The sequence below is a fragment of the Choloepus didactylus genome, chromosome 4 (genome assembly GCF_015220235.1).
Source record: "Choloepus didactylus isolate mChoDid1 chromosome 4, mChoDid1.pri, whole genome shotgun sequence".
NCBI lineage: Eukaryota > Metazoa > Chordata > Mammalia > Pilosa > Megalonychidae > Choloepus > Choloepus didactylus.
The window spans coordinates 177,276,841-177,296,616 of NC_051310.1; the positions used below are offsets into that span (position 1 = coordinate 177,276,841).

General features: G+C 35.9%; 1 pseudogene; it reads left to right on the forward strand.

Annotated features, from left to right (window-relative positions):
• The window catches only part of LOC119533017, a 63,648-nt pseudogene extending 46,569 nt beyond the window's left edge, over positions 1-17,079 (forward strand).
• The last annotated feature ends 2,697 nt before the right edge of the window (positions 17,080-19,776 follow it).

A 19,776-nucleotide genomic window follows, 5' to 3' on the forward strand; every position in this document is an offset into this window, starting at 1 on the left:
TCAGCTGGTCAGAGCTTGGTCGAGTGTTCGAATCCCCGTACGGGCCACCACTTGTCCGGCGCCCTCCCGCTCGGTCCCACGCGTCCTGTCCTCGGCCGGCAAGGAGAACAGAGGGAAAGAGGGAGAGACACAGACAAACTGACACCTGAGGCACACAGTGGCAGTGAATGCAAGCCTTTTACTGGAGCCAGGAAGAAAACTTTCTCTGTTACATATTCCACACGAGGCTTTACACCCCGTGGGAGAACAACCTCTATGCGGCCGTCAGGCGCGGCTCCCTGTGGGCTGTCTCTCCGAGGCTAGCGCGGGCACTTTCTTATATACGATAGTTACAACCAATGTGCAGGCACTACGTAAGCGTGTACAATAGGCTAGCAGGCAACCGCCGCCCTAAGCGTCATATGCGGAAACGGGATGCAGGCACCATCTTGGCTCACTCGATGGGCGGGGGTAACTCGAGAGCAGGTCTCGGCGTGTCCAACAGGCCCTAACTCTAGAGCAGGTCGCGGCCTGTCCACTAGGCCCCAACCCGGGAAGCGGCTCTCCACAAAATAGGACTGCAACTACACAATGGAGGTAAAGAAGAGTTTTCCTGGAATACAGGATATCCCCTAGTGTGTCTCTCAGTACTACCATGTCCCTTGATTAAAGTCAATGGAAAACTGCAACAACCCAATCCAGGCAGGACTACCAGTGACCCAGAAATTTCAGGAATGAAGATTTGGGTCACCTACCAAGCAAAGAACCACAGCCAGCTGAGGTGCTTGCTGAGGGTAAGGGAATGTGGAATGGGTAGTGCAAGAAGGTAGTCGAAAAATATGAACTATGACCATGTGACCAGTTACAGAAATGAAGACTGCAATATATTGCAGTTATACAATATCAAGTTTAAGAGTGAATAAAACCAAAGGACTTGCACCATATTCTGAAGAGTTTTAGTGTGTTTCTGGTTGTACACAGGACAGCTGAATATTGTTAGGCAAATCATATGTTATTGTGTTCTATTTAGAGATTAAGCATGGTTTAAGGTGATGTGTAAGGCTTCCAAGTTGACAAGAGTTGGACTGTGATGGTTAGGTTCATGTGTCAATTTGGCCAGGTGACAGTGCCCACTTGTCTGGTCATGCAAGCACTGGCCTAACGATTACTGCAAGGACATTTGTGGCTGCTTAATAAACCAGAAGGCTAGTTTATTAAATTATCAGTCAATTGATTGCATCTGTGGCTTATTACATCAATGAAGGAAGTGTCTTCCACAATGAGAGAATTCAATCAGCTGGATTTAATCCAATCAGTTGAAGACTTTTAAGGGAGAAGAGAGAGAACTTTCACTTCTTCAGCCAGCCAGCCTTTCCTGAGGAGTTCATCAAAAACTTTCATCAGAATTGCAGCCTGCCCCATGGAATTTGGACTCATGCATCCACATGTTTGCATGCAAGACTTTCATAAAATATTATATTTATGGACATCTCCTGTTGGTTCTGTTTCCCTAGAGACGCCTAATAAGTTGTCTAAGCACTGTCAGCTCAGAAGCTTGTGCACAGTAGCCCATTCTTAGAAATATCAGTAGTTTGAGGTACCTGGTGTACTTCATTTCCAAGAGGCTCTGAGACTCTTCTTTGTCAAAGAAAAAAAAATCTTGCCTGTTGTAGAGCCTTAAGGAGAGCATTAGAATAAAACAACAACTACCTTTAGTAATGGCTGTTGTTATTTTATTACTGATAATTTTCAAATGTGAAAAGTCTATTAACCCAACAACTTACTTTGTAGAAATAGAAAAGCCAATAACTAAATTTATTTGGAAGGGCAAGTTGCCTTGAATAGCCAAAAATATCTTGAGAAAGAGGAACAAAGTAGGAGGTCTCACACTACCTGACTCTGAAGCATATCACAAAGCTACAGTGCTCAAAACAGCATGGTACTGGCATAAGGACAGACATACTGACAAATGGAATTGAATTGAGTGTTCAGAAACAGACTTTCACATCTACAGACAATTGATCTTTGATGAGGTGGTCAAGCCAAATCAACTGGGACAGAGCAGCCTCTTCAATAAATGGTGTTTGGAGAACTGGATATTCATTTCCAAAAGAATGAAAGAGGACTCCTACCTCACACCTTATAGAAAAATTAACTCTAATTGGATCAAAGACCTAAACATAAGTGCTGAGACCATAAAACTCTTAGAAGAAAATGTATCCTAAAGATATTGGCACTATCTTAAAGATATTGTGATAGGAGGTGGTTTCCTAGACCTTGCGCACAAAGCATGAGCAACCAAAGAACACATAGACAAATGGGTCTCCTCAAAATCAAACATTTTTGTACACCAAAGGACTTTGTTAGAAAAGTAAAAAGGCAGCCTACACAATGGAAGACAATATTTGGAAACCACATATCAGATAAGGGTTTAATATCCCGAATATATAAAAGGATCCTACAACTCAACAACAGAAAGACAAGTAATCCAATTTTTAAAAAAATGGGCAAAATACATGGATAGACACTCTTCCAAAGAGGAAATACAAATGGCTCAAAAACACATGAAAAAATGCTCAACTTCAGTGGCTATTAGGGAAAGGCAAATCAAAACTACAATGAGATAACATGTCACACCTACCAGAACAGCCATTATCCAAAAAACATAAAATGACAAGTGCTGGAGAGGATGTGGAGAAAGAGGCACACTTATTCATTGCTGATGGAAATGTAGAATGGTGCAACCACTCTGGAAGACAGTGTAGAGGTTCCTCAGGAAGCTAAATATAGATGTGCCATATGACTCAGCTATTCCACTGCTAGGTATATATTCAAAGGAAATGAAATCTAAGACACAAATGGACATTTGTAAACCCACAATCATTGCAGCATTATTTATGATTGCCAAGAGATGGAAGCAGACTAAATGTCCATCAATGGATGAGTGGATAAAAAAACTGTGGTATACACATATCATGGAATATTATGCAGCTATAAGACAGAACAAAGACATGGAACATATAAAAATGTGGATGAACCTTGAGGACATAATGTTAAGTGAAGTCAGCCAGAAACAAAAGGACAAATAGTGTATGGTCTCACTAATAGGAAATAACACTAATGAGCAAACTTTGAGAGTTAAAAGCTGATAACACAGGCTACCAGGAGATAGAAAGAGAGTAGAGATCAGGCATTTGATGCTGAATGACTAAAGAAATGTTTAGCAGGATTGATTGTATAGATCCAGAAAGAGATAGCATAATACTGTGTGATGGTAGCACAATATTGTAAGTACATGGAACAAAGATGTCTGTGAGTAAAGCTGAAAGAGGTGGGATAGGGGAATGTATGACACCAGAGGTAAAGATAGATGAAGATTGGGACTGTATAACTTGGCAGAAACTGGAGTGGCCAATGACTGTTGCTAAATGTACAAATATAAAAATGTTCTCACATGTGGAAGAACAACTGAATGTCAACCATGCAGAGTGTTGAAAAAGGGATGGTATTTGGGAAAAAACATAATCAAAGCAAACGAGTCTGTGGTCAACAGTAACATTCCAATATGCTTCCATTAAATGTAACAAAGGCAATATATCAAAGCTAAATGAGTATGAGGGGGATATAAGGGGATATGGGATTCTTGGTAGCGGTATTGTTTTTTGTCCTTACTATTATATAGTATTGTATGACATTTTTATTTTTCCTTTTATTATCTTTTTTATTATTCACCAAAAAAAACCACACTTTTTCATAATAATCAATATGTTCAAGTGCTGAGTGTGGTGATAAATGTACAACTATGTGGTGATGGCATGAACAACTGATTTACACTTGGATGGCTGTATGTTATGTGAATATATCTTTATAAAATTGTAGGAAAAAATATAAATAGAGGTAAAAGTGCTGGAGAAAACATGGAGAGAGGGATGTACCTATTTACTATTGATGAGGAGGCAGAATGGTGTAGCCTTTTTGGAGTTCACTGTGGTGGCTCCACAAGAAGCTAAGTATGTGGGGCCATTAGGTCCTACAACCTCATTATGGGGTATGTATTTGGAAGATCCGAGAGTAGAGACATGAATGGACAATTGCATACTGGTGTTTAGGGGGGCAGTATTCATGATTTGCAATGGATGGAGGTGGCCTAAGGGCGCACTGACTGAGGAACAGAATGGTGAACTGTGGTGTATGCATACAGTGGAATATTGAGCAACTACAAGAAGGAGTGAAGCTGTCAGACACAAAATGAGGTGAATGGATCCTATAGACTGCATGTTGAGTGAAGTATGCCAGAAACCAAGGCAAAGCCTATAATGCCTCACCAATATGGACTAACTACAGTGTGTAAACTCAGAATTGAATCTTAAAGCACAGCTTAACAGGGAAATGATTATTGTAATGGTCCCTAGATTGTAAGCTCTTACAGCAGTCACATCTATTCCTGAATTGTAATGGCTGTCTCCAAACTCTGAGATGTTGATCCCTTAATGTATAACCTGACTGGTCTCTGGAACATTGAGTATCTGTGTTACACATGAAACTCAGAGCTAGAGCTTGGCAGATGTGAATATCAGTATTAACGCATACAGCAACTGTTAAAAAAAAAGTCTGAAATAGATCCCAGACTTCAATTAGAGCTATGAATGAATCAGATGTAGTTGAGACTAGGGCAAATCAGACCAAAGGGTAATCGGGCAAAGGTTGAAACTGACTGTGTTAAAACTTCAACATCCATGTGAGACCAAGGGAAGAGATGTTTATTTGGTGTAGGATCTATATTTTCTAAACAGTATGACTTCTACAGTCAGTGTGTTCAAACACTACAATTGCATGGAACTTTGAATAGAAGGTGAGCTATGGTAGGTCTGCATAGATTAGAATGAAATAGCAACACATCCTAAAGTAATTTGGGTGGAGAATAAAAATATATATTCAGTCCCCCCCTGAAGAGCTGGGGGAGAATGCAGAGGTATTTCACCAATCCTGATTAGAATATTTTCAACATCTCTTTTCATTTTTTAGTTATTAGAGGATGTCCCAAATCAAAGCAATGTGAAATGTGTTTGAAGAACCCATTTAGGACAACCTCAGGAACAAAACCCTGCATTAGAATATTTCTTTTGTCTACATCTGTTTTTTTAGAAAGATTTTGTATATGATCGCTAGACAGAAAAGATGTCAAGATACTGTTAAAGTGTTTTGGGTGTGACTTTGAGTACATACTTTGAAAACATTAAAGTTGGCACCAATCAACACAATCACTTTCTTTGTGTCTTCTCTATAGAAGAAAGAAAGCAAACCAAAACCATTAACTCAGGCCTTATTAAAACATTGCAAATGTGACTTTAAGGTCACAGTTATAGGGGAAAGAAGCTTAAAGAATTTATAGGAAATGGTCAGTTGAAATTCACCTTATTCTGAGAATGGTTCACTGTTCCAATTTTTTAAAGTATGGGGAAAGAGAGGTTCCAGTAGTTATGACATGAGATCTACTGGTTGAAAGACTGGGATGAGGGTTTAGTAACTGTACGTTGGGCAATTTGGGTTTAGCAAGAAGCATATTAAGAAATAGAATTAAATTCATACAAAGAATCACAAAGGTCAGTGAAAAATACTTAGTCTTCATAGTTCACACTACTGTCCTGAACTCCACGTATCTCAAAAATCTCAGGCTTTATAATCACATAATTAGTACTGTAATAAATACCAATGCTCAAAACACTTAATGATAAACTCGATCTTTAAAAAGTAGGTCAGTTTTGTTCACTGAACTACTTTCAACTTTTGAATATCATGTTGGATATTTTCATTGCTTGTGATATTTTCCCTTCATCTTTCTTGTAACAGAATGATCCCCCTTAACACAGGACCTATAAAGGATCAAAATATAATATTACTCTTGCATAGTGATTTTATTCATGCATTCATTAATTTAATATACCTAATATTTATTCAGTGAATAATTTGCACACTATCCTAGATACAATGGATGCAGCAATGAACAGTCCAGATAAGACTTCTGACCTAATAGTGTTTATATTCCATTAGGTGGAGAGAGATAATAATGAAAAATAAAAAAGTTCAGTAATGATCACTGCTACTATTGTTAAAAGCATCAACATGACACCCATTATCACTGACAGCAACTTTGTGTATGCCCTTTTTGTATTTGGTTTCATAAACAAATAATTTAGTTAACCCAAATTTCCTGGGCTTAGAACTAGTCCAAGCACATTTCTGTTACATCCCAATTGCATTTCTATTGCTGCAACCACAGAGTATTAACAGTCAGCCATACTACAGTATCACTGAGCACCAATTCCTTTCCATTCTTTGTGCAGGCATTTTCCCATGTCCCACAAATCCCTATGAGGTTATAGCCTTTCTCTGTCATGAGGTTTTTTGTTTGTTTGTTTGTTTGTTTTTTTGTAGAGACCTTCCTTGGATCGTTCAAATCATTCCCAACTTGCAACAAATGTTCCTCAACCTAAGAACCCATTTCAATAGGTCTTACACTTGGGTACTTTTTCTTTCGTATATATAGTTCCTTTATTTCATACATTATCTTCAGGATGATAATTTCCTTTTCTGTCTGTTCTTTAAGGGTTTGTTCTCTATCTTCTTTTCCCAAAAGACAAATCTGGCCTATATTGTGTCAAACACTCATCTATATTGTCACCATGATGCTTTCTAGTGTTTCTGTGGTTACCGTGAATTCCCTACACTTCCTTTTCTTATTGATTAGCTCACTGTCTCCTCTTTCTCCAACCACATTAAAAGCAGTTTTGGGATTTGGAAGAAACTTGGACTGGCAGCTAGAGCTTGAACCGAAATATTCTTTTTATCAATTACTCCTTCCAAGTTCCCCTTGAAGGAGATCCTATTATCTGTTTTCCCTTTTTCTATTACCACCTTATATGTTAGCATATTCAATCTTAATATTAGAATGACACCTTTTTCCTACCATGTAGTAAGTGGTATGACACTTGACCTAATCCATCCTGTGGTTTGAAAATAGCCATAAAAATTCTTGGTGCATTGTGTTTGCCTTGAAAATGCCAGGTTTTTGAGGTCTTCTATTCAACTACTTCTCTCTTCTTGCAGAATAACAGTAGTGTGTCATAGTCTTCTTCTTTGGCAATGGGACACCATCCCTTAAGTAAACTCATATTTTTAGTTTTTAGTGATTTCCACAGCAGGCTGAGTATCACTTCTTTCTTTCTTGGATCCCTGACTCAGGTGTATGTTCTAAAAAAACACATTGCCAAAGATTGTATCTGACCTTATTTTCCAAATTTCTTTAGTAAGACACTGACTTCTTTTGCAATTTAGTATCTGAAATAGGAAATTTAAAAACACTTTGCACACACCTGCTTTGTCTGATATCTCCATGGAAATTACAATTATCATTTTCAGAAAACTTTTTTTAGATGATATTATTTTTTCTCCTAAATATTTTAACAAGCACTTAATATCATCCCTTATCTATAAACAGACTGTAAACAGTTTGCCTCTTCAACTTCACCCATAATATAGTTTCACTGTATCCCACAAACACAAATAACTTCTGGGAATCCAGATTCACTCTCTTTTACCAAAATCATTGTCTTTGTTGCAATCATCAATTTTCACTATTTGAGTGATAAAAGTAGCATTAGTGCAAAAGTTGACTCCCAGAAATATCAAATGGGACTAACTTTACAATTTTTAAAATTAAAATATGTTTCTCATATCTTTTGCTATAAATTGATATTCTCAGAGTTTTCCAAACCTTTTCACAAGGCTAGTGTTCTGGTTTGCTAAAGCGGCTGAAATGCAAAATAACAGAAATGGATTGGCTTTTACAATAGGAGTTTATTAGTTTACAAATTTGCAGTTCTAAGGCCATGAAAATGTCACAATTAAGGCATCAATAGGATGATCCTACTCTGAAGAAAGGCTGGTGGCTTCTGGGGTTCCTCTGCCGCATGGGAAGGCACATGGTCAGGGTCTGCTGGGCCTCTCCCAAGATTAGCTTCTGGTTTCCACTGTTTTCTCCAAAATGTCTCTAGTCTTCTGTCTTAGCCTCTCTCTCTCAGTTCCATGTGTCCTTGCTTGTTTCTCCCAGGGCATTTCTCTCTAAGCATCTGGGGGTCCTCTCTTAGATTCTCCAGGGCAAACTTTGGATTTCATCTCTTAACTTCTCTGCTGGTTCTGGTTTCAATGGCTGTCTCCAAGATGTCTCTGGGTGTTTTCTCTCTAAGTGTCTCTCAGGTATCTTCAAATTGTCTTTGCCTCTTATCCTCTCATAGAGGATGCCAGTAAAGAGGATTAAGACCCACCTTGAATGGGTAGGGTCACATCTCCATGGAAACAACCTAATCAAAAGATCCCACCCACAATAGATCTGCCTCCAGAAGACTGGATTAAAAGAACATGACTTTTGTGGGGTATATAACAGATTCATACCAGCAGAGCTAGATACTACTTCTGCCATCACCAACCCTCCCCCATACACACACATACACACACATGCAACTCAGTCCAAATACATATACAAACTACTGCCACTATCTATGAAACTCCACAGCAAGTAGTCAATGTCAAGTAGTTCCACTGACAATGCTAGCTTATATTGCATATTCAAAAGAGGTAAGAAAGGAAGATTATTGTTACAGAGAACAGAGATTTTACCTAATTTATACAAAATACTATCATCATTAATATTTATTAAACATATTTTGGTTGCCAAACACAATATTAGGAAGACTGAAAAATATATTAGAAATTAAAGAAACAAAAAGTACTTTCCAAGAGACAAAATCAAATAGCAAATATAAATATGCACGTATGCAACTTTCTTTATGTTTCTGAAATGAACTCAATCTACTTCTGGAGCAATAATATCTTCTTATTTTCTGAACATATATGAATTTGTCCATCCATGGAAGTAATGTGGGCATTTCTAGTTCTAACTCAATCTTTCTCAGATTAAGTTAGCCTTTTCTGGATCAATATTTTTTCATTTAGTGTTTTTCTCTTGTCCCTTCTCCTTGCTTTATCCTCTGGCAGCACATGGGTATATGGGGGTAATTGACACATCATAATGACATTTTTGGAATGAAGCTTGAGTTCCACATAAAGCTCCTGAGACTCAATTGGCTACTTTACATTTAGGTGTTTCATCCTGCCTGGCTTAGGGCATATTCAGGCACTTGCTGTTGTCCATATCTACATCCAACACCATGACCTATATATAAAAGATCCACTTATTCAACTTTTTCATCCCAATCTTAAAACCATCCCAGACCACTGACTTTGTAACCTTTCTGGGACACAATGGAATTTCTGAATGATCTTCACACCATAGCAGGCTATGAGGATAAGGGAGTAGAAGGATTATCTTAATTAAATGTACCACACAATTAATCCTATTTCTTTGATATTCTTTGTCATGACACTCTTCCAATTACTCATGTCACCTTACGTCCAGTGGGAAGCAGGGCAGAAGCCACCTATTACAGGATTCCCAAATCTATCCAAGGACCTCTATTCCCAGACTTCCAGATTTTGGAGTCATGTATAATGTATAGCGAGTAGGCCTTAACAGCTGCTTCATCTCTGAAACTCTTCAGCCTCCTGTCTGGATTTATTTACAGACCAGAATGTTCTCCTGTGAGTTTTTAAAACAATAGTGAACTTGAACTGACTTCCATTCCCTATGCTGTATCTGCCATTCCCCTGAAGCAATAAAGGGCTTTGAGCCAATGAAGAGAGTTGGAACAACATTCATCATTTTGGAAAGAGAAAACATCTAAAATCTACAAATTTTATTGATTTACAATAATTTCACACTGGTTCCTGTAATATATCAATCCACAAATGAAACTTTGCAATTATGTAGGTATATCTTTGACAGCTCATCCTAAAACCAAACTTAAGATGCTTGCTTGAAACAGGCAATTCAGTTGTGTGAAAATTCAAAAAAGAAAATGAAAAACTAAAAAAGATTTAGTAAATAATGTGTAGTGAGTCCAATGCAACTTATTTTTAAATCATTTAAATTTGTTTATCCACAGCATTGTGCTTCAACCCTGACAAGCATAATCATGAGTTTATTGATTTAAAAGGAGAATAACTTAAATTACATGGATTTATTCAGTCATTTAGTCAACTAATAGATATTGAATGTCCATATAACAGAAACTGTAAGAGACACTTTGTAAACATAGCTAACATACAAACGTTTATTCTGTCTTCAATTCCTATCAAGTTTATTTTGTTACAATAAAAAAATGCTAACAGCATATTTCTGTAAAATATTCTATAGACTTACAGTAAACTATTTCAAACCTTTTATTTTCTTATGTTGTGAGGATTTCATAAGGAATTTTTTTTTTTTTTTTTTTTTTTTTTTTTTTGCCTCAATAAGAATTTCAACAAATTCAGCCATTAGAGGTTCCATCTATCTGGCTTTCCAATAGCTATGTAAGTTGGAGCTGAGGTTTGAAAGTCCAAACAACAGTGTAAAACCCTAAAGAGATATGAGGGTCTTTTCTGTCATCAGGAGGGACAACACTGAAATGATATTTAATTAAACAAAGAGACCTCCAACTGTAGAGTTTAAATGATCCAGGACCCCAGTCGCTGCTGTGAAATCATTGTTGTGTTTGTGCAGAGACCACACCTCTCATGGGTTGCTCCCAGTCAATGATGGGGCACTGCAGGATTCTGAGGCAGATCAGTTCCAGGGAGTTACTGGACTCCTCTGAATGTGGCTCTGGTTCAAAGACCCCTTAATAGACTTGCAGACTATGCCTTAGTCTGTACTGTGGTCTAGGATTTTTCAACCCAACTTTCCTTTCCTTTGTCCTTCACTTGGGGTCCGATTTGCATAGTGATCTGATGACTAGCCCAGGATTCCCAACTTCCTCCCCATTTTCTCTCATGAGCATTTTCCTAATGAAATCTTTGCACAATTATTCCTGTCTTGTTTTTTGCTTCCTGGAACACTTGGACCAACACAAGGCAAGTGGGGACCTGTGTAAACAGTAACAGTTAAACATAGCCTACAAAGAAAGAATTGGAGGCTCTATTGAAGGAGGAAGACATCTGTGGGGTTGAGATTAGGATTTCAGTTTAAGTGAGTAAGCAAAAAATTAAGTTGCTTACTCACGGCTGGGAAGGTCCATGCATCATGGACCCTGAGCGTCTGCACATTTCTGCTGAGTGTGCAAAACTGCAAAGTTTATTCTTCTCCTGATACTACTTTCTGTACCTAGTCCCACAGAAAACTAAGTAAGCCAAGACTAACAGAGAGTACAGACCAGGTAAATGCTCACCCTCTGAAGGGAGGTGGCCTAGTTTACCTGCTGCTGCAACTGAATTGTTTGCTACAGTGTTTGTTGCTGGCTCAAAAGTTTTGGACCCTTGGCCTTGGGTTTCTCTCCTGTAAGGCAACCGTCTGCATGTGTGTCATCTGTCCTGTGCCTCCCAGCAGGAACTGGGGGTCAGGGAGCTGGTGCAAATATACTGAAACTGGTTCCTGCTTTGCTGTGTGTAATAATATCTTTTGTCTCTGCTTCAGGAGTCTCATGTCTTCTCTTCTGTCATCATCCACATATTGTGGCAAGCTAAATTGTTAGCTTCCACATGGAGTGAAATCTCAGAACCTTCTCAGGTTGTGACACTCATTACTTTTTTTTGGCAAACCTGCTTCTCTTTTTATGTTCCCTATTTCAGGGAAAGACTCTACTCTTCATCCTACAAAGAAGAAAATAGCTTAATATCTAAAGCACAGCAATTGAATTCCAGTATTAAACATATAAAGGAAATAATTTATCTTAAACATTATTTTTATTTAAGCAGGAAACACTGCTTTAATTAACTCAAAATAACTGGCTGGTATTCACTAAGGACTCATCCTATAGGATTCAATGCAGCATCATTCAGGTTCAGGTTATGGTTAGGAGAATAACGCTCATGCATTTAAAAAATTTTATCGGTTTTAGTGTAACATCAGTTAATGAGCTGCTTTTTTCATTCTGATGGTTTCATTCCAGTTCTGCAATTTACCTTAATAAAGCATTCGTGCCAAATTATAATTTAAAGGGGTTTGCACAAACCCAATTAAACTATTCAGCTCTTGAGTATGTTTCTGTTTGAAAATAGAATCCTGGGTATATCTGCATAAACTTCTGTGCAATAACTTCACAAAACTAAGGGCAGTAATAATTATATTCTTCCTACTGGCACGTGACTGGCATTGGTTAAACATCTAAGTATCCAGATGTTTCAAGAAATGCTCAGTTAACTAGAGATTACATATAAAAATATCTGGGACAAAAGAAAAATCATTACTTCTTCCAAATATCTAAAGAACATTAGTTAATGGCTTCACAACAGAACATAACTCTGGGTTATTAAAAGGAATCATCAGAGAATGTGGCATTAAATAAAAGAGATTTAGCTATAAAAACTAACTAAACCAAAACTTCAGGGTTTAAAATATGTTCTTAAAATATACAAATTTCAGTTATTTCCTTATTGTGAAATATAATACATATACAGAAAAGTGATAACTTTCAAAGTACAATTTAACGAGCAGTTATACAGGTAATTGTGGAACAGTAGCCGTTAACATTCTTTGAAATTTGCTCTCTACTTGTTAAATCGTACTTTGAAATTTATCACTGTTATGTATATATGTTAAATTTCACAATAAAAAAATGTATTTAAAAAAGCATACAAATATTAGATCATCTTGATGAACTGATTTTATTTTCTATTTATATCACCTTCAGTTTAAATATAACATGAAATGTAAAAAGCCTCATGTATCCTGGGTATACTGCTCATACATTATTAATAATTTCTTAGTAGTATTCTCCATAACATTCAAATATGCACATTACGTGATGCTCATATTCTGAAGAAATTATCCAGATATTTTAGAAGTGTTAATATTTATTCTGGAGGAGGTAAAAATGGCTGTCATATTTTATATTTCCTTTCACTTCTTGACCTTTATATACTAATGTATTGTATGATGTAGACCAAAAATGTTACAGGATTTCAAAAATTTTTCAATTAAAATCATGAGTTTTATAGCTAGTATTTGACAATTTTATTGGCTATGTCTCCTCGTAAGTAGCATCCTGGTTTTGTTTAAAAGAAAAGTAATTGGTATCTGATTTCTGCTATCTTCTATTCACATTCCTGATGGTATTTTTTTTAGGAGTGGGCATACTTTTCATTATAAAAATATGAATCTGGAAATTACAATTAAGATTTAAAAATGTCCATATATATTGAAATGGAAAGGTAATAGAGAAAATAAAAGGGCTTTGAGGTTTGAAATAAATCTGAATTTGAACCTATAATCTGCTACTTAAGAACTACAATGTCATATTAGGTAAATTGCATGGCTTCTCTCCTTCCCCGCTGAGGTTATCACCTACTGTTTAGAATTGTAGTGAGAATTAGAGACACCATGAGTAATGTAGCTATGTGGGCAGAACATTATAGGTTCTCAATAAACGATCTCTACTGTTGCAGCTTTATTCATAAAACTACATTTCTTCTGTATTATCTTAAAAAAATTTCATAAACAGACATTAATTTATCAATTAATTTCTTGAAAAAGTGAAAATGAATTTGGTAATATAAGCAAACAATTACTATCATCACTGCAATCTAATTTTTCTTTCCAAATTCTTGCTTTATCTTAATTACATTTACATGTATCTCTAATAAGTCCCTTATTTCTTCTAACCCATGAACTGTGATATACATAAATACAAATTCATAAGTGTACAGAAACTCTTATTTTATTTTATAGAATAGACACAAATAAATGGAAATATTTATAATGCTGGTTAGGAGAAATTAAAAATATGCTCATTTTTCTGCTCCTATATATTACCTTTTGGTGTGCTATTTTTTTTTTTTACATAGTCATATTTTGTAACTGAGGCTTTAAATTTCAACTCAGCCAACTGTAACAGATTTTTAAACTCAAGTCTACATTTGTTTCTGGAAATTTGTATTTTTTCCCTATTTCAGTTTTTAAGTTCAAATTTTGTCTTTTTTACATCATTCAATCTCTCCCTGTCATATTTACACTTTCCTCTACCTACCTGAACATTATTTATAAGAACTTTTTAAATATTGCTGTCCATTAATGGTAATATTTTTGCCATTCCTGAGATCAATTCTCTTTTGATTAATTTTTCTCCTGAATTATACATTGCAATTTTCTGCTTCTTTGCATGCCTGGAAATTTTCTATTGGGTGCAGGACTATGTGAATTTATATTATTAGGTGCTAGATTTTCTTTTATTCCTTTAAATAATTTGGGACTTTGTTCTATGACACAGTTAAGATATTAGACACAGATTCATCTTTTCAAGTCTTTTAGATTTTGTTAGGTGAGTCCTGAAGAGCCTTTAGTCTATGGCTAATTAGCACCATTACTGAAGCAACATCCTGTGAGGATTCTATCAGCTGCCCTATATCTTAGAAGGTCTTCCCACTCAAACTCGTGGTTCTGTGTGAGTTCCATGAATGATTTCTTCTGCTCTTTCCTGTGGTTCTTTCTCTGGCATTTATAGGTTGCTTATATGCATATGTTAATCAGTACTTAGGCAAATACTCCAGGAGAATCCTCTGAAATTCTCCAGAGCTCCCTTTCTCTATGGTTATCTACCCCACACATTCTAACTGCTTTGGCCTTCCTGAACTTCGACTTCTGTCTTATATTCCCGAGGAGGCCACATGACTGCTTAGGCTAGCAGAGACTCTCTCCAGGCAGTGAGATCCAATACTTGTAGGACTTCCCTTATGCACCATCCTTTTTTCAGAGATCACTGTACCACACTACATGTTGCCCAATGTATGAAAATCTTTGTTTCATATTTTTCAAGTCTTTAGTTGTTTATAGGCACCTGGTAAATCCTGTCCCAGTTGTTCTATCAGGGATGGAGGTGGACAACCTTACTTCAATTTCCTAGGTAGAAATAGTTTTAAATATATTGTTTTATGTCCAAATCTGGATATGCCAAAGGAAAGAATTTTGTGCCTACATTTCTTGATCAAAAACATACTCAATATTATTATATTCTTTCATTGAAGAGTAAATTCTATTTTCATTCTTTCACATGAAATAACATATATCCATACATTCTACTTGGGGTTAGTTTAACCTCATGTTGGTAAAAATACTTACAGTTTAATGCATGAGAAATATATTATCCATGTCATTTTTGACCTTGCAAATATGTTAAACATTATTTCATTACAGTTTCATTCTTAATTTTATTTAGAGTCATTCGCCATATTAGTTTTTGTTTTAAAACTATTCATAACTTCATGCACAGAATTCTAATGTAATTACTACAATGAGTGCAGTAGTCAACTGAAGATGAAACAGCTGTAATCAGTTTCATACTGACCCCATTTATTTGTATTGATACAGCATCTATGCCAGTCTGTTTCTAAAGGTAGAGAAGAAAATACCACACCAGCTGCAGAAGATTCTATTTGTGGTCAGTGCTGAAATTTCAGGTGTTCACCTATGCTCCCAAAAATCAACTCCTCAGCCCTGCTGTTTCCCATTTCAGTGAATTATAGTAAACAAATTCCACTACACAGTATCATATCATTTTAAGGGAAGTAGAACAAAATGAACAAAGCATTTTAATAATTTGACCATTTATTATATCAGAGCTCATGTTTCTCAAAATGATTCTCATTCCTAATATGTGTGTCCAAAATTGAAGGCAAAGAATAGACAACTTTAATTATCCGTGTAGACTGGCACTTGTGGTAATGCCATTTACCAGGAATTTTTCAAGAGAATATAATAGATACTGTCATATAGAAGAAAATTGTGTCACCAGCAGCGTTCCTGACAATTACAAAGATTGGTCACAGGTGTAAATTGGAGTGCACAGGGAAAAGAGTAAAAACCAGGTTTTTAGTCCTAGAGCAAAGCATAGGATTTAGATGGGTATGCATTGAAAGGAAAACACAGTCGAACACCTGCTTCATGCTTTATGAGCATCATGAGCATATTTGATGCTCAATTAATTATCATAATTATGATTTTGAGTGCTGCCCTCAAGAAAGAATAACCCCCAATTTACTTGTCCAGGAGCTAGTACTCTGTTTTGCATAGATATGAACAATCTTGTTTAATCATAACAAAATAAACAAAATTTTAAAAATGACTTGAAGATATTTTTCTAAAATAAATAGAGCAGCCACTCATGCAATGCAATACTTATCTACCTTCATGTTTTATTGAAAATTGCATCAGAGATAAGTAATGAAAGGGAGAGGTAGCTAACCAACACAGAAATTTTCTTTATTAAAAAAGGAATTTGAAGGGTCTATTCATGAAGTATGTTACTAATAATAAATTTTAAATTGTATTAAAGGTTGTGAGTGATTTAGAGCTTATTTAACATCTCTCCCTAAATTAAGTTCATTTTCTTCTCACAGTGACTTCACCATATAAGATTTATGACTATGTTAGTGAACCTCTGTGTCCTCAGTTTTTCATATATAAAAAGGGGATGATGATACCAACTTGGGATAGTTTTGAGGATATATGTAAATCTCCTAGAGTAATACTCAGCATATAGTAAGAACCAAATAAATGCAGTTATTGTTTTTAAGATGAAATCAAGATATGGAATGGCAAAATTATTTATTCAAGGTGTATATAGAACATAATAGTTTAAGAGCAATATTCAAATTAAAGTTCATAATTTATAACTAATTATGCTAAAACTGAATGAATGATGTGGTTTGTGCTTCTTAAAACATTTCCTTTTTTAATGACATATTCACAAACAGCTCATTTTTAAAAAAAAAAAGATAATTTCAATTAATACGAACAGCAGACTAACGTGAAAAATTGTGAAAAGTCTAATAATACTATTACTTATTTGACTTAACAGTAGTAGTGATTTGGGCACCAAAGTCACAGCAGACCATGCAGTGAGGAAATTAGGATCTGTAAAATTTAAGGAGTTTGCCGAAAATCTTTCTGATAAAGCAAAATTGGATCTAGAAACTGATTCCCGATGTAAATCCCTGGCTCTTTTCAGCTAACTACAGAGTTCTCTATTAACCTATAGCATGCACTACCAATGTCCTAATAAACATGCGTACACATACACACCACACATACAAATACACATATGTGTACACCACATGCACAAACACTCACACATTTATGGTGTTGAACTTTTATACCCTGAACTAACTTGTTTCTCTTTTTTCCTACTAACATAGTCAACACACAGAAGAGTGCACCCTCCCCCCAAAACAGACTCACTGGTGATTATGAAAATGTACTTTTAAAGCAGCTGCTTATAACCCCTGTTCCAGTTTGCTAATGCTATCGTTATGCAGAATAACAGAAATGGTTGACCTTTATAAAGGGTGTTTATTTGGTTACAAAGCTACAGTCTGAAGGCCATACAAATATCCAAATGAAGGCATCAACACAAGTATACCTTCACTCAAGGAAGGCCAATGGCATCTGGAAAACCTCTGTTAGCTGGGAAGGCACGTGGCTGGCATCTGCTGATCCCGGGTTGTGTTCCTGTGTGTTCTTCCAAGTGTCTCTCTTGGCTGCAGCTCCTCTTTCTGTCTGTGAACTCTTTTATAGGACTCCAGTGATTCAACTAAGACCCACCCTGAATGGGTGGGCTAACATCTCCATGGAAATTATCCAATCAAAGGTCTTGCCCACAGTTGATTGAGTCACAACTCCATGGAAACACTCAGTCAAAGGATTCCAACCTAATCAACACTAATATGTCTACCTCCATAAGATTACATTAAAGAACATGGCATTTTGGGGGACAAAATGCATCCAAACTCGCACACCCCCATTTCATAAAAGAGATCAAAGAAAGATCAATGACAAGGTTCTTTTTTCACATGAAAAAAGTGCTAGTTCATTCTCTCTTCAAAACCTGTGTACTTTCCTCACTCCAAAATGCTTAATTCTGTATATTGGCATTCCTCTTTCATTGTATCACTTTACTAAGTCATCTCTTTTAAAATATAAAGTCAAATTATTCATTTTTTCTCAGCTTACCTAACTCTCCACCATGAAATTTTGTCCCTATTATACTCCCCATTTGCTTATACAAAAATAGTTATAATATTCATTATATTTATTACTTAGATTTCTGTCTTTCATTCCTAAAGAGAAACCTCCCTGTCTGGACTGTTTGGTTTTGTATATTCAGCATGTAGCCTAGGGTGTGATACCATAGAGGCTGTCTTTGAATTAAAGAATAAATTTAAATATTCTGCCCAAGAAACGGCTTTGCCTCAAAAAATGTATGTTCAGAAAAACTTTCTTGAAGAGATCACATATCTATGAAACTTTTGTTATGTCATATGTGAAAAGACACAGTATTAATACAAGTCCCATATGATTGCTGCACAGAAGAAAAAAGCATATATGTTAAAACTTTGTCTCATATTTTGAACACTACACAAGTTGTTATTTTTGCATCTAATCTCTTTTAACCTTTTGATGGAGAGTTTTTTTTTTTTTACATATATTTCTAATTATTCCAATTCTTTTCATTTCCATTGCCCCTGACCCTAGCCCAAGGCATCAACAACTCTCACCCATCACATCCATCTCTCCACCTACACCAGATGAAGATCTAAAGACCAGATCTTCATCTGGTCTTTAGAGAATATTCAGGATATTCTTTTAAAAATATAAAATAATATATCATTCACATGCCCCAAAACTTTTTGCTTCTTATTGTGCTTGGGATAAAATCCTAAATATTTATTAAGATCCCTCTGTTCTCACCTCCTGCCATTTTCCCTTGTTCAGTTTGATCCCGCTATGTGAACTCTCTGTTCCTTCAACTCCATAAAAAACATTCCCATTGTAGCCTTTATATATGGTCTTCCTGATCCTGACATGTTCTTCCCATAACTCTTAGTTCAATGTAATTTCCCAAACAAGCCTTCCTAGTTTCTGCCATAAAAATTATGTATTTTGGTTACATTGTCTCATGAAGCAATATATTTATCCATCAGTGTGAATATTATTCTCTGTAACTTCCTGTGCATTTGTTCTTGCTTTTAGTTTTAAACTTTTTATTTTGAAATACTTTCATATTTACAGGACAGTTATGAAAATAATGCAAACCCCATACAGAGAACAACATACCCTTATCCCTACAGGTACCCCAGATCCACCAATTTTAACATTTTGCCACATTTTCCATACCATTCTATCTATCCATCTCTCTACTACCTATCTATCTATTGGTCTATTTATCAAACCATTTTCTGAACACTTGAATGTAGGTTGTATTCATCATGTTCCTTTAACACTTAATAATGGATTTGTTTTTATTTGGTTAATGTCTGATTCTTCTCACTATCAACTGAGCAGCATGAGGGTAAGAATAATGACTATTTTGATCTCCCTCCTTGCATCAAAGAGAGTGGCTGACAAATAATAGGCCTTTAAGACCTTTTCTGATGGATATTATTAGCCTTTACAAGAATATGTAAGTGTTAGAAGAAAGTATTAGAACTGTGATACTTAGGCCAAGACAATTTGGTGTAACCATATATTATCCATACAATGCTTAACAGAATTAGGATAGATTGCTGCCTTTTCAGATGCATTCATTTCGTCTCTCTGGAAAGATATCCAATATAAATGTTATTTTCTTCTTTCAAAAGATAAAAAACATAAAACAAAAAAGCAAAGGAACATAAGTACTTACCACTACTTCCTACAGGGAATTACCATTT